This window comes from Helianthus annuus, chromosome 16, assembly GCF_002127325.2.
Source record: "Helianthus annuus cultivar XRQ/B chromosome 16, HanXRQr2.0-SUNRISE, whole genome shotgun sequence".
In the NCBI taxonomy this organism is placed as follows: Eukaryota; Viridiplantae; Streptophyta; class Magnoliopsida; order Asterales; family Asteraceae; genus Helianthus; species Helianthus annuus.
The window spans coordinates 178,620,362-178,635,065 of record NC_035448.2 but is presented as its reverse complement, the minus strand read 5'-3'; positions in this window follow the sequence as shown (position 1 = coordinate 178,635,065).

Below are 14,704 nucleotides of genomic sequence, written 5' to 3'. Positions count from 1 at the left end.
TAAAAATAATTTTCACCACCATAGTGTGATATAGGGTAAAAGATGGTGGAAGGGATGTGAATGCCGTAAAAAGAGCAGATGCACGAGACTATTATAAAAAATATTCTATACTATATATAATGCATGAGGGGTGGAGTAGAGGATCCTGTAAAAAAGGCCTAAAGTGTGAGAAGAGTAAGAAAGAATCTCAGCCATTAGATTTTTTTATCTAATGGTTGAGATCAATAGGGACCAAATTGTAAAATATTTTCATTAATTTGGAAATATCTAGGGGCAACATAGTCTTTTAAACCCACTAAAAAATAGGTAATGCACATGTAACTTCCCCCGTCTTTTTTAAACGTCAATAACTTTTTATACGTAACTTTTTTAAAAAAAAATTACACCATAATAACGAGCGTTTTTTATCTTTAATATGAGTACCATATTGCTATATTTATATGGAGAAAAAAATATGGTTCGAGATGTTTAGTCAATGAATGGTGTTATATACTTGCTGAATGGTGTTATATACTTACTGAATGGTGTTATATACTTGCTGAATGATGTTATATACTTGCTGAATGGTGTTATATATTTACCGAATGGTGTTATATATTTACCGAATGGTGTTATATACTTGCTGAATGTTGAATGGTGTTATATACTTACTGAATGGTGTTATATACTTGCTGAATGGTGTTATATATTTATTGAATGGTGTTATATATACTTGCTGAATGTTGAATGGTATTATATACTTGCTGAATGGTGTTATATACTTGCTGAATGGTGTTATATACTTACTGAATGTTGAATGGTGTTATATACTTGCTGAATGGTGTTATATAATTGCTGAATGGTGTTATATACTTCCTATAATTAAGGTGGCAGTTATGGGAAATTTTTAATTAATTGAATTAATGATAAAATTACTTGTTTACCCTTTTCAATTAATTTAGATCTAATGGCTGAGATTCTTTCTTACATTTCTCACACTTTTGGTCTTTTTTACAATAACCTTACCCTGAGGGGTGGTATTTAAGATATCTATAAGTTAAAGAAGCTATTTTTTAGATTAATGCATAAAGTGTCCAAGGCTTTAGCCTAGTGGCTTGGGGGTGAGATAAGGCTTTGTGACCAATAGGTTGTGGGTTTGATTCCCACAAATGAGAGGATTTCCCATATTTATTGGGTTTTCTTCTGAATTGGTGTATAGATATTCATTGGGAATAGCCCAATGGTGTTGGTGAGTTAGATAAGGTGTAGAATAGTCGGAGGTCATGGGTTCAATCCCCATGGTGTGCAAGTTTAGCCATTCAAAAAAAATTGGTGTATAGATATTATGCCTATTGGAGAATAACATGATCGGGTGGTTCCACTGGTGGCACGATGTACTCAAGTAGTACGTCAGTGATCCAAATTTTCCATTCAAAAAAAGATTATTGCATAAAGTACAACCCTAAAAGAGAATAAATTAGTGTTTCAAAAATTAATTATATTTAAATCCTCCATTTTGGTTACACTTTAATCCCTCGTCTTTAACCAAATTCGAATAAGTAATTATTAGTTACACTTTATACCCTTATGAAAAATTAATTACCCCCACAATTTTTAAACAAGCATTTTATTTTCTTTAATTTGAGTATAGTATTGCTATAGTTTTTTAATTAAAAGAATTGATATGTTACGTGATTAACAGTGTCTAGGGTTGAGCAATAACTCAAGCGTTAACTGAAAGCGAGCCGAAGTAAACGAAAGCGAACTTAATAGGGAACTAATGAATCATACATTTAACATGTTAAATATATTATAAAAATTTAATCTACATGTAAAAAACTAATTCTTCCAAAATTTCTTTTGTATATGTGTAGAAGACATTTCAATAAAAAAAACATTTTTTGTAATTTTTTTTACCTTTTTCAAATGTATTTTAAGATTTTTTTAATTTTAATTTTTTTACTAAAAAAGCTTCTATGTATGTATTTATATGCAAAAGCTTCAAAAATAATTTTAAATAAACTAATTTTTTACATATTAAATGAATAGTTCCCCCAGTTTTCACTTTTTTTAGGTTCCATTGAACCCACCCTATGTTACATAAATATATAATAGTATTTTGTTTATATTCATATAAATATATTTTTAAAATAAAAAAATGAAACGAATAATGAAGGATTTTTTAAGAAAGTGTGTTTAACATCTTCGATTAGTTGACGAATACATTCAATATTAATTTGTGTATGAGAGATCCAACATCCATTCATCCAAGTTGCTCGGTCCAGTTTTTAAAAAGATTAAAAAGCGAGAGAATGAAAGTTTCAACTCCAAGGTTAGTGGCCGACATGTGCGTGTTAGGTAGCTTAAGGTCCACGACAATCGGGGGAATAGTTTGGGTGATAATTAATACGATGCTTACCACTATATATTTTTTTAAAAGTTTTCTAAAAAAAATTCAGAATCTTTTACCAAAATCTCTTTGAGTTAGTTGAGCTTTATAAACCTCGCAACCGCACATATCATTTACCATTTTTTTTGACGACTAAATCACCCGGTTAGGCCTTTAGCATTTGATCACCCAGGTCACAAGTAGGAATCATGCGCCGCAATTAAATCCTCTCCCCAAGTTTTTTGTTTTTTTGTTTTTGTTTTTTTGTAGGTAGATAAGCTGGTAAATCCTCTCCTCAAGTTTAAATCCTTTCCAATGATGTTCACCTATATTTATAGAATTTATACTTAGTAGGGATCAAACTGGGCTAATACCATACTTGCAGGTTATTAGTTCAATGGCCAATAGGTTAAAAAAAGTGGATCATCATTTTTGTAATTGATTGTCAACGATGATTTTTCTCTCTAGATGTTTAGTAATTGACCCAATATTTAGGTTAAATGTAGCACTAGAATTACCACGAGCCGCAATGCGGCGGGGGATTCATTAGTTATATATCATGTTAGATGAAACGCAAATATTTCTCACATGACCACGAGCCTGTGTGTAAAACCGAGAAAAAAATAACTAAGTCGATCTCTGACTCGCATGTTGCGACAGACCAATAGACGCGCAATAGATGAAAAAACGTTGAACCCTACACGCACGTTGCGGCGTGTTAACTCGGAAATTTAGAATGACACGTTAAACGGAGAACTTATGAAAGATGAAAAGTATATAAGCGAGGAAAGTTGAAAGTAAAAAAAGTGTTGAGATTAAATTGCAAAACATGAAAAACTTTGGGTTGAAAGTTTAAAAAAAAGGGTTAAATTACAAAAGATGAAAACTTTTGAATTAGAAGTGAAAAATCAATTTAATCAAAGGGGTTAAAATACCAAAGGTTGAAACTTTAGACTTAAATTGCCAAACATTTAAACTTTAGAGTTAAAAAAGAAATCAATTTCAGATTATGAAAATAAAAGAGATAAATAGATTTAGTTAAATTGATGTTTATTATTATTATTATTATTATTATTATTATTATTATTATTATTATTTAATAAAAGAGATAAATAGAAAAATAAGAATGAGAAATTAACAGAGAATGACACGTGTCCAAAAAGAATTTTTATTTATTATTATAGAAAGATATGAATATTATGGTAGAGGATTGATCCTGTACATTAATCTAATATTGTGAGAAGGGTGAGAAATAATATGGTGATAACAAGTGTCCTATATCTAAATTAATTCAAAAGGGTGAATTAGTAATTTTTTATTTCTTTCAATTAATTGACTAAAAGATAACTGCCCAAAATAACCGTCACCATTTATTATAGGAATTCAAATTTAAGAATTAATCTACGAATTTGTGTCATCTCGTTCACCGGTTATTAATTATGTAGTGTTATATAATTATGTAGTGTAACCACCATTCAGAACAGTATAGTGTTATATATTTTTATATAGTGTTACATGGTGTTATATAATAGTTTTTGGTGTTATATAATTCTGTAGCGTTATATAATTCTGTACTGCAACCACCAAAAAACACTATATAACACCATCAATTATTAATTCTATAGTGAAGCCACTATTCAGTATAGTGTTATATATTTTTATATAGTGTTATATAGTGTTACATGGTGTTATATGGTGTTATATAGTGTTCTTTAGTTTATATAGTGTTATATGATGGATGCATAGTGTTATATAATGTTATATTTTTCTGGTAGCATGTCTATGATGGATGTATAGTGTTATACATTGTTATATAGTGTTATATGGTGTTATATGGTGTTACATAGTGTTATATGGTGTTATATAATGTTATATGATGGATGTATAGTGTTATACATTTCTTGTAGCAGTTACATATTTCTGTATTTTTAGAATTTAGGATCGATAGAATTTGGCAGTTAAATTTGAATCGCTAGAATTTAGGAGTGAATCACTAGAATTTAGGAGATGTTACCTAGTTTGAAACATATACAAAGACACTATTACCCCTACAATTTTCAAATCAGTCCATATAATTAAAACACAATTTATAATTTGGTCCCTATTAATCTCAACCATTAGATCAAAGATCTAATGGTTTAAAACACTTTTTACACTTTTCACACTTTAGACACTTTGTACAATATCCTTACCCTAAATATTATATTTCACAAAATGTTAATTATATTATATTTACGTTGTGTTCCCGAGTTTCATTTAACGATAGAAGAGAAAGGAAGGGGAATTATAAGGGAATGGAAAGGAAAAAATGTGATTATATTCGTGTTCCCGAGTTTAATAAAAAGAAAAGAAAATGAAAGGAAATTAAACATTTTATGTGTTCCCGAGTTGGGAGGAAAAGAAAAGAAAATTACCATTTTACTATTATACCCTTTTAACATAAAGCATCTTAATCTTATCACCAAAACTACTATAAAATTTATAATACAAACCCTAAAACAATAATAATAATCAGCTGACAAATTTCAATTCAATACAAAAGGATACCTAAAAATCGTTGACTTTATGCAACCTTCTAATAAAATACTACAATTCCTTTAATTCAATTTCATCTGTACTCATTCTCATTATAATGGCCCATAACATTCTTAACGCAAGAGTAGCATGTCTTTCTTTTTCAACGACGTGAGTAACTTCAAAATGTAAAAGCAATAGGCAAACAAAATTATATAAGTGCATATTGAAACTCATACCTGGTTATCGAGATGGAGGAGAAAATTGGCACCAGGAGAGGAGCAAAGTGATGGTTTTGGCGCCAGAGGAGAAAATTAGGTTAAAGAATGTCGTACGCTATATTTATTTATAATGAATTAGAGGGCAATTTAGGAAATTTAAAAAAGTCTGAGATTCGTAATAATCTTTTCTCACCAAATCTCTCCAAATTTGGAGGATAAATATTTGCATCAATCATCCCTTTGCTTCCTTTCTTTTCTCACCACTTCCCTTCCTAAAAAAAACTCTGGAACACATTTTTTAGTCTCTTCCATTCAATTCCTTTCTCTTCCCTTGTTAAATGAAACTCGGGAACATAGTGTTAGGCAAAAAGTCAAATACAAATAGCCTTATCGTACAAAAACGTACGAAAGACATGAAAAGGTAAAAAACACGGTGACATTTTTGTAATTATTTACTCATAGAGTAATTATCAAAATGACCCTACAAATGATCTTGTAGGGTAATTTTGTAGAGTATCACAATAACTCTACAAATGATCTTGTATGGTAATTTTGATCCTTGTAGGATAATTTTGATCCTGTAAGGTAATTACTAGTAAAATAATTACGAAAATAGCACCACATTTTTTTTTACTTTTTTCATGTATTTCATACATTTTGTACGATAAAACTATTTGTATAGGAACTTTACCCATTACATGTAATAATGTTTTATGAAATTTCGAGAATTGTTTTTGAAATGTAAATTGATATTTTTGAAAGTAATGTCAAAATGTCATTAATTAAGGAGAGTAAGTTGAAATATTAGCATTATTTTTCTAAATAGGAGAGAAACCGGCCATTTGCTAACGTTGCATCACCCACTAGACTTGGGGTTCGTGCTCCACGACATCGGCAAACCGAACATTGAAGTCCCTAACCGAACATCGAAGTCCCTTATGCAGCGTTCTCATGTAGGCTCGACTACATAAGCCAAGCCATTTCTCTTGTCTGCGATTTTAGAAGTAATGCCAACCTCAATCACTCGGTTTGAGTTGTACAAGTCTACGACTGCGATTTTAGAAGTAATGCCACTTCAGCAAGTACTCATGTTGGTCTCATGCCACATGCAAACTAAGAAAATAATGAGTGTTAGCTGAATGCATTTTTTACTTGTTGCACTTCCTCTCTGAAGTTTGTAAATAAATACAATCAAATTCTTTTATTTTCTATTTTTTGAAAATTTGCATTAGGAAATATCCCTATTTTTTCTATGGGTTTATCTACTTGCCATAATTTGAATATTATTGATTGAAATAAGGAGATTAAGAGAGAGCTTGAAGAAACATTTTTTTTAAACTATGATTTTCATCATAATTCTAATTGGTTGAGTGTTTTTGGTATTCATATGACAACTTCATATATAACTATGCATGTCTAATATAAGTATAAACTAGTAGGAAAACATTCTCGGTGTTACACTCGTCAACATATTTATTCTCTGCAAGTCTCCCAACACATTATGAAAATTTGAAAACCATTAGTAATTCAATTGCATGCCAATCAATGAATTTTAATCTTATTTTTTACGTAATAGCGTCAAAGGCGCTGCTTCACCGGCCATGTTCCCGGCCACCGGAAAGAAAAAAAGGGTCCGTGTTTGAAAACCCAGAACCATCTTTGCCCAAAGTTACTTGCATCGGTCAGGTTCGGATTAAGGGCAAGAAGAAACACCGGTTGAGGAGTTTGTCACGCCGGCATAGCACCGGAGATGTGAGTTTTAGAAAGCTTGAACGGAAAAGTTTGAATATTAGTCGGAGTTTTGGGAGTAGCAATGAGAGGAATAATAGTAATAACAATAGTCAGAGATGGGTTCATCTTTCTTTGAATAATAATAGTCAGAGTTTTGTTTGATCTTATTTTCAAAAAATAGAAAATACAAGGGTGGAATTTAGAAAACTATAAAAATGTTATTTTTGCAAAGAGAAGTATAAACAATAAAAAATGAATGCATTTATTCACACTCAAAATAAATCCTTTCCATGGGAAGATGTGGCTTGGAAGTCAATTTCATGTATTGTTGGTACATCCTTCAATATTTTCAAGTTAGTTGGGTTTGATCCTTTAATATAATCTATATTGAATGTTTTTGGTTCATAATTTCTATCACACATAAGTCCATGGATTGGCTTCTCATGATCAAGGCTTTAAGTTTTGCTTGTAATTTGTGTAACGCAGGTGCTAACAAATGGTGGATCTTATCAATCTAATCAAATTTTGCCAAACACTTATTGATTTGATGATTGTGCTATAGTTATTAGGCTGGAGGGTGTGGGTGCGCCACCCACGTCACCTCACCATGTATAGCGCCCATATGGGATCCATCACCACACCCTCCATTTTAAGAGGGGGGGGGGCGCCATCTTCGCCAACATGGTAGCGTCAAGGTTGAAATGATCAGGTGGGGCCCACTAGTTTTAGTCCAATCAATTTTTTTTTAATTTTGTTCAGGTGGGGCTCCATCCACACCCTACAATTTAAAGGGGGCTCCATGGTTGACGTGGATCCTACGTGGCTTGATAAAGCCCCTAGGGAGCTCCAACCACACCCTCCAGCCTTAGAGCATTCACAATGAAAACCTTAAAAATATGTGAGGGAGTTAGTTATATTATAGGGAATGGTTGTTAGTGTTTTTAAGTGGAGGGGAGAGAAAATCTATGGGAAAATTATTTTTCATCTGTAAATATATGGGAAAAAAAATCTAGAGAGAGAAAACCTTAAAATTTTTTTAATATTTTTAGAAATGGTTGTTAGTGAAGGAGAGAGAAAAAGTAATGATAAAAATATAAAAAATATTATTTAATTGAAAATGAGAGAGAAAAAGTAGTTGTTGTTAGAATGGTAGGGGCGGTCATCACTCAGTCACAACTTTCAATCAAGTTCCGCATGTCATCAAGCATTTTTCCATCACGAGTGATGGATTTTAGTGGAAATGCCCATCACTTGTGATGGAATTCCATCACTCACAAAACTTTTTTTTAAATTATAAATTAACAATAAAACACTAAAATTCTAAATTTCATTTAAATTAAAAACAATATTTCTAGAAATATTTTAGACTACAATAAAAATAAAAAACATACATAAAGAAAGTCTACTCCTCATCCGAATTAGGAAATTACAAACCTAAAGAACTTACTAGTTCAATTAAATCGTATCTCAACTGAAAGTGAATTTCTTTATCACGCAAGTCTTGTTGGATATTTTTGGGGAACGGGAACATGTGTAGGAGGATCCGGCACCCAATTCGGAGATATTGCACATCCGTCTTGTTTGATTAGCATATTGTGCAATATGATACATGCATATACTATGTTATGTATTGATTTCTTCTTGATACATGTGAAGAAAGTGTGATATATATAGATTCTTAAAGGTTTTTTTTTTTATTTTAAACGGTAACATTCAACGGTCACAACCCACCACAACGTTCCAATTTTTGAAACTTTCATGCGTGAACAAGTTGACGCGTTATAAGATTGGCGCGTGAAATATAGGACCGGCGGCGGTGTTTTGATCTTCATCACGCATGACCGGGGCTTATAACGGACCGCCCCGGGTCCCCTTAGTGGAAATATATGGATATGAATAAGGAATTCATTGGTACAAATTTAAATAAATTAAAAAAATATTCGAACCTTGTTTAAAAATATAAAAATATAAGGAAAAAGCAACCAAGACTTAGGTGGTGTTTGTTTTTTGGCCAGAAGCACTTCTGGCCACTTATGTCTGCGTCGTGCAGATGCGCGCAGACGTTTGAGGTCTGCAGCTCGTTTGTTTTCCGGAAGAGCTTCTCACATTTTACCTCTTCCCCAAGCAGACATGTCCCCAAGTCTGCAAACCTCTTCAAACCTCTTCTCCTCTTCTCCCTCCAGCCGACACCGCCTCCTCTGCTACCACCTCCACCTCCACCTCCGACACCACCTCTTCTCCCTCTTCTCCCTCCTCAGCCGTCACCACCCAACAGCGTCATCTCCACCATCGCCACCAGTAACTTCCATCTCGAACTTACCAGAACCTTACGAGAAACTAGAGGTTGCGTCAGCACGGTTCAGCTCCGGTGGCGGTTGATTGTGAAGCATCTCCGGTTACAACCACCACCGTTCTCTCCTCCCTCGATCTCTCTCTCTCTCTCTCTCTCTCTCTCTCTCTCTCTTCAGAAACCCCCAAATTGAAACCCTTGAAGATGGTGAAATTAGGGTTTCGGCGGAGGTGGTTGACGGCGGCTAAAGTGGTGGTGCTTGGCTTCATGGTGGCGGTGGTGCTTGGTGGTTGCGACGGGGTTGGTGGGGGAGGAAGGAGGAGATGGTGGTGGTGAGCGTTAGGTGGTGGTGGTGGTGGTTGCGACGGGGTGGTGGTGGCTGCGACGGGGTGGGTGGTGGCTGAAGTGGTGGTGGTTGGTTGTGGTGGTGGAGGTGGACGGTGGTTGTGGTGGTAGAGGGAGGCAGAGAGAGAGAGAGATCAGAGAGATGTGTGTTGTGTATGTTGAGTGTGAGAAGAGGTTTTTATATATAAAAAAACAAACTCTCTTCTCCTTGCAGACTGCAGACATTTGGTCCACCTCTTCTCCTACAGATGTGGTACGCAGACTGCAGACCTTTTCTCACAGAAAAAACAAACAGCACCTTAATTTCAAGACCTTTTAAGGACTGGGGAGATCTATATCACACCATTGAAACACTACTCAAACACCAAACCACTTGCACAACAAATGCAAGTTTACTTTTAAGGTTTGATTGTTCGTTTTTATATATATATATATATATATATAGTGGAGGGTTCAAATGAGAAGAATTTTTTTTTTTGTAAGAAGAAAAAAGAAGAAGTTTCAACCAATAAGAATGCTTCATTTTAGTTCATTTAATATTTGTATTTAATTTTAATATAAGGGTATATTGGTAAACTTACTAAATCATTAATGTGTATTCTTCCTATTTAATAACTAGCTAAATTAAATTTGTAACTCCTTTTCAAAATATATATTTTTTTAAATTTAAAAAAACAACTTAATTTAAAGTGTAGAATAAATTACTAGTTGTGTAGGATAAATCACGAGTTGTGTAGGATATATTTCGAGGTGTGTAGGATAAATTTCGACTGTGTAAGATAAAATTCTATAATGTGTAGGGTATATATAGAAAAATTTTGATATGTGTAGGTTTTGTAGATTATATGTAGGATAATTAATAATTAGTTGACTAATTAATTAAAGAGAGAAAAATTAATGATATGAGTTATAAATGAAATAGCATTTTACTAATATGTCCTTTCTTCTTTTTCTTCTCACATTAAATTTCTTCTCAAATGAACCTTCCCCTATATATATATATATATAGGGTAGGGCTAGATAGAAAACCCTATCTATATAAAAAAACCCTAGAAAACCCAACCTCCCGACATTTTTTTTTTTGAAAAAAATAACACATGTAATATACATGTTTTTAAGAGTTTTGGGCCAAAAAAATCAAAAAAGCGCCGAAGGGATAATTTAAAAAAAAAAAATCAGCAACTTTCAGCATTTTTGTCTAACACATGTTAGGCACTGAATTTTGTTTATTTTTTAAAAAAAAATCCCTTCGGCGCTTTTTTGTTTTTTTTTTTGGCCCAAAACACTCTAAAACATGTATATTACATGTGTAATTTTTTTCAAAAAAAAAAAATGTCGGGAGGTTGGGTAAAAATGAGGGGAGATTTGGGTTTCCAGAGTTTTCTAAGAATTTTAGGGTTTTTTGTCTAGCATTACCCTATATATATATATATATATATATATATATATATATATATATATATATATATATATATATATATATATATATATATATATATATATATATATAACCTATACGCGTCCATGTAAATAGTACAAAAATTTGATAATATGGACTAATTAGTAATTAGTTTAAAAGTAAAAAGTTGTGAACAAATACATTTAATTATTCGTTTACGTATATTGTCTACACATCCAGAGCATGCACAACGCTTACATAAATGGCGAGTCTTAAAGTCAAGGTGGCAAACTAAGTGGTGTTGTGGGTGAGGTTCGACCCCAAGTTTGGAAGGCGTGGTCCGTGAATTCAAACCATTTTAGGACCTTACATGTGGCCCCCACTTTTACTTTCCCTCTCACAAACATATTACGGGGGACGGGGCGTGTCAAGAACAAGATATCATTCACTAATTTAAGATCTAACACAACGAATACCCAAACCTGAATGATAAACGTGGAACATCGTCGCTGTTTACCAACTATCTCGATGTAAACTCATAATACAAAAATAAGAAATTACTAAACCTGAATGATTATTACCCAAACAAACAAATACAAAATATGTTCTCAAAATGTATGAAATCCTATTCCTAACTTCTCTAAATACTTATAGAAGATTATCAAACGAAAAATCTACACTACGAATACGAGAAGAATCATAGCTATGGTCAGATTCACACAAACCCATTCAACTTACACGAAACCCTAATCGTAGATCTAGAGGGATGAGGCGACTGTGCTAAAATCGTTGCAGATTCTTGCAAACTCGGATGATGGCATTCGAACTGAGGCGTCATAACTGAATTCTGGTATTTGAAGAGGCTTGTAATCAACATCCATCAGCTTCATCTCAAAATTAGTAATCTTGTCTTGATCTTTTCTGAATGAGATTTTTCTTTATTGAAGTCAGTTGTCCCGTAGCTTCCTATATGGCCTTCAAAGGCCTCCCCTCCCCTCTTTCTTTGATACACGAACACAACTCATATACAGGCCCATATCCTTTAATCAGCCTTTTAACAACTCTTTGACTGGCCACCTCACAATGAAGGCCCAACCTCATAATAAACAAATTAACAAAGGTTAATATTGTTATTAATTAATTATAACAAAAAAAAATATAAAATTGACTTATAATACATGTATTATTTTTACAGGGCGCCCCGTGGTGGCCATTTGGCCACGCGTTGATGAACGTGGAACACCGTCGCCGGTGTCTACTATCACACGTGGTGGGAGATAAGCGTGATGATGAGCACGCGTTGTTTGTGTTTGTGTGGTGAGTTGTTTTTTCAATGGAGATGAGTGTGTGGTGAATGATAGACATTTCCACAAAAATCCATCACTAGTGATGGAATAAAGCTCGATCACATGGCGAAAATTGATTGGATGTTGTGAGTGATGAGTGTGTAGTGAGTGATGGGCGCCCCTACCCTCATTATATATATATATATATATATATATATATATATATATATATATATATATATATATATATATATATATAGGACAAAGATTCGTTAGGAACCACCCTTTATTGCGAGAACCGCGAGAACCAATGTGAACACAACAAAAAATGCCTAAAAAAAATTTATTTTTGGCTACTAAAAGTAGCGATTTTAACGTAAAAAATATTAAAAAAAATTTTTAGATTTTTTTTTGATTTTTTTAGATTTTTTTAGGTTTTTTGGGGGTTTAGTTTTTAGCATTTTAGCTTGGGAGGGGGGTTAGGTTTTTTTTTTTTTTTTGGGGGGGGGGTGGGGGTTTAGGTTTTTTTTTTTTTGGGGGGGGGGTGGGGGTTAGGTTTTTTTAGGGTTTTTTTAGCTATTTTAGGTTGTGTTCACATTGGTTCTCGCGGTTCTCGCAATAAAGGTGGTTCTCGCATGAACCTTACCCTATATATATATATATATATATATATATATATATATATATATATATATATATATATATATATATAGGTAGATGATACTATATAACACAATATAAACACCGTATAACAATATGTAACACCATATAATACCATATAACACTATGTAACACTATATAACATTATATAACAAATATAACACTATATTTGTCTGATAGCATGTGTATGATAGATGTATAGTGTTATATTTGTTATATAATGATATATAGTGTTTCATAGTGTTATATGGTATTATATGGTGTTACATATTGTTATACGGTGTTTATATGGTGTTATATAGTATTATATATAGTGTTATAATACACTTCTCACACTTTAGGCCCTTTTTACACTATCCTTACCCTATATATATATATATATAGTGGAATGTTCAAATGAGAAGAATTTTTTTGTAAGAATAAAAAAAAACAAATTTCAACCAATAAGAATCCTTCATTTTACTTCATTTAATTTTTGTATTTAATATTAGTGTAAGGGTATATTGGTAAACTTAGATAGATCATTAATTGTTAGTCTTCCTTTTTAATAGCAAGTAAATTAAATTTGTAACTTATTTTCAAAAAATATATTTTTTCAAAGAAAAAAACAATTAATTTAAAGTGTAGGATAAATTACGAGGTGTGTAGGATTAATTACGAGTTGTGTAGGATAAATTTCAATATATGTAGAATAAATTTTCAAAACGTGTAGGATAAATTTTGATGTGTGTAGGCAAAAAATTTAGTGTGAAGGACAATAGTCTTTATGACTAATTAATTAGTTAAAAATAATAATAAATGAGATGTAAGGAAAACTATTTAATGTTTTACAATTGTACCATTTGTTCTTTTTCTTCTCAATTTAATTTTCTTCTCAAATGAACCTCCCCATATATATATATATATATATATATATATATATATAATATTTTGAGTAAATTATTTTTTGAATCTCCTTGTTTAGTTGTTTTAACCACTTAAGTTCAAAACAGTGGCGGACCTAGAAATTATTTGCTAGGAGTGCGGATGAGGCGTTCAATCATATTTTCAAGGGGTGCGGTCGGGGTTTTTTTGTCTAAAATATACACTAATTTTTTTTTCAAGAGGTGCGGTCGGGTACCCACGACTGTGGGTAGGTCCGCCACTGGTTCAAAATCAAAAAGATTAACACCATGTCATTATATAAAGTTTTGAGTCCAATTTGCTAACACCATCCACCAAGTCTGTTAACTACGAGGATTTTTGGGTCATTTACACATAAAGTACAACTCTTTAATGCACAAAGTATAAGAAACAAGTTTTAATGTATACACACACAAACATATCTCTCTCTCTCACACCTGCACTTCATCACCATTCTACCATCACACCTTCACCACCACTCCACCACCACCACCCACTTACCACATGCCAGAACCACACTTACACTTCACCATCACTACTCAACCACTACACCTTCACCACCACCCCACCACCACCACCACCACCATTGCACCATCACTCACCTGCCACCACCCACCTGCTACATGCCATTACTATACCTGCAGTTTACCATCACCGCTTCACCACCGCACCATCACTCACCTCCACCACCCACCTGCCACCACCGCACAACCACCTCCACACAACCACCACCACCACACATCCACCAAATCAAATCAAACGAAAACAACACAACACAAATTCACATCAATTCACACATATCTAGGTCAAAATCAAACCAAAAACAACTCAACAATATCTAACCAACGTTATCGATCTGAGTGGTGGTGGCGTTAGGGTTTTAGCGTGGTGAATGATATTAGGTCCTGACGCCCGGAGTTGGTGGAGCGACGTGGAGGTGGTGGTGCGGTGGTGGAAGTGCAGTGGTGATGATGGTGGCAGTGGTGC